A 2,645-nucleotide genomic window follows, 5' to 3' on the forward strand; every position below is an offset into this window, starting at 1 on the left:
CAGACAGTTATATAGAACATCTCTTTAAGTATACACAGACAGTTATATAGAACATTACTCTCAGTATACACAGACAGTTATATATAACGTCACTCTAGGTATACACAGGAAGTTATATAGAACATCACTCTCAGTATACACAGGCAGTTATATATAACGTCACTCTCAGTAACCACAGGAAGTTAAATATTACCTCACTTTCATTGTACACGAGATTTCATAAAGTTTATATACCGTTCACATGTACGTGTTCATGTATATGTGATTTGTTGAGTATGGTGTGTTTTATCCTATGCAGTGGTTACTTGAAGATGTTTATCTGTTGTGACATGTTCGTTCTGTTTAGTCATTTAGGTCAATGTTTTGTTTCCGTTAGAGGGAACTATTTTAAGATAGCCTTAGTCTTACGGAAATTACTATAATGCAGCAGTCCAATGCAATAAAAAAAAGTCTGACACAATTGACATAACATATTCTAAAAACAACGATATTTTTTTCTTTAAATATAGAGTAAACATGTTTCTATTGTATATGTTTATCTTATATATCAAGTCAAATCATGTATATGTCTGCATTTGGTAAACAGGAAACTGATTCTGCATCGCTTTCGCAAGTAAAAGCAGTGCTGGTTGTGTGAGAGTTATCTCTCTTATACTGATACAAATGTATTTTAATGAACAATTTCCATGTGTCTGACGTCGAGTTGCTATAACGACCACACTGGTCTGGATAACGCTTCGATAACGGCAGTGGTGTTGTGTAGGTCAGAAGTCTATATAAACAAGCGGTATACAGACCTACCTTACAAAACAAAGTATATAACTTGCTATTCGGTAACTACCATTTGAACTTCGGTGATTTTTAAAGTTTTGAGATTCTCAACGCAAGTGGGGGTTTGTAGGTGACAAGAGACCTACCGTACAAAGTTGTTCGACAGATGATTTCTGCGTGATTTTTTACATTCCATGTTGCTACGTCATTCCTCAAAATCAAGTCGGTATAGAAGCTGATTATAATGAACCTGACAGCATTTCGAAAGGGATTGTGTGTGACTGGACAATATTTTGTGCCTGATTTCAGTTTTAAAAAAGCATGAGATTTTGAATCAATTTCTCAACAAGCTCGTGTTTAAGTTTAATGCCCTAGAAGGATTTATTTTTCCTTTATAAGGGTCCAGCAAGCTCTTAAAACACGACGCCATCAGCAGCATTCCTTACGCAACAATGGGCACCATTTCCTGGGTAACGCTAAACTAGTTTTTTTCACGATATTTGTTAATGTAGCGCGAGGTAATTGCATAATGGAGACAAAAGTCAGTGCCAAATATCATAATAGAGACAAAAGTCAGTGTCCAATATCATAATGGAGACAAAAGTCAGTGTCCAATATCTTAATGGAGACAAAGGTCAGTGCCCAATATCATAATGGAGACAAAAGTCAGTGCCCAATATCATAATGGAGACAAAAGTCAGTGTCCAATATCATAATGGAGACAAAAGTCAGTGTCCAGTATCATAATGGAGACAAAGGTCAGTGCCCAATATCATAATGGAGACAAAAGTCAGTGTCCAATATCATAATGGAAACAAAAGTCAGTGTCCAATATCATAATGGAGAAAAAAGTCAGTGTCCAATATCATAATGGAGAAAAAATTCAGTGCCCAATATCATAATGGAGACAAAAGTCAGTGTCCAATATCAAAAACATGGTTAGGGTAGGTGGCAGATCACCGAGTCCCACATTAAACCTGCTCCGTTTCCAGGGCAATATCAGATTTGCCTGTGGTGCCGTTTTCCAGTGGTGGTTGTAGGGCCCAGCGTTTTGGGTTTACGTTGTATATGTCCTGTCTCTTCAGTAGTGCCCTATAAATAAATAGTAACATAGATAATGAGCAAGGGTAAATACCTGGTAAATGTCTATTTATAAGAATCGTTGTTTATAGTAGAATATCATACATTTTGCTCAGCAGTGTCATTATATATAAACATAGCAAAGTTACATGTGCGTTATGACAAAAGTTTGTCGACAATGGCTGTTGACTGTTCCATTTTGGTAAAAATTCTACCTCAGATTTGTTGACCAAATATGTATTTAATCTTAAATTTGGTGACAAACTTAACGAAAAATATGAATACAAGACTGCATTCGATAAAGAAAAAACACAGAGAAAAGCACTATGAAATTTACTACCTCAAAATGTAGTAGGTCTGTGGCAGTATACATGTTCATATGTCGCATTCTTATGCACCTTGGCAAGTACCATGACACAGCCTCAACCATGACAAATTCATCAGTTATAACGAAAAACCTATCTTGACAAAAGGCATTGTAAAATATATCGAATGCTGACATATACGTGTTGCATGTTTGGAACGTTTTGACTGCAAATACACGTGTATTGCTTGTATATTGACTACTGACACACATGTGTTGCATGTACCTATTGATGATATTGGTCTATTGCATGTATCGAATGTTGATACACCTGTGTTCTGAGTACCTAACGCTGAAAAACGGGGATTGCAGGTAGCTGTATTGGGTGTACCTAATACTGACACACGAGTAATGTATGGTCGACTTCTGATACATCTGTATTATGTGTATCTATAACTTACACACAATTAATGTATGGTCGGCTTCTGAT

The sequence above is a fragment of the Mizuhopecten yessoensis genome, unplaced genomic scaffold, assembly GCF_002113885.1.
Source record: "Mizuhopecten yessoensis strain PY_sf001 unplaced genomic scaffold, ASM211388v2 scaffold7371, whole genome shotgun sequence".
Lineage (NCBI taxonomy): Eukaryota > Metazoa > Mollusca > Bivalvia > Pectinida > Pectinidae > Mizuhopecten > Mizuhopecten yessoensis.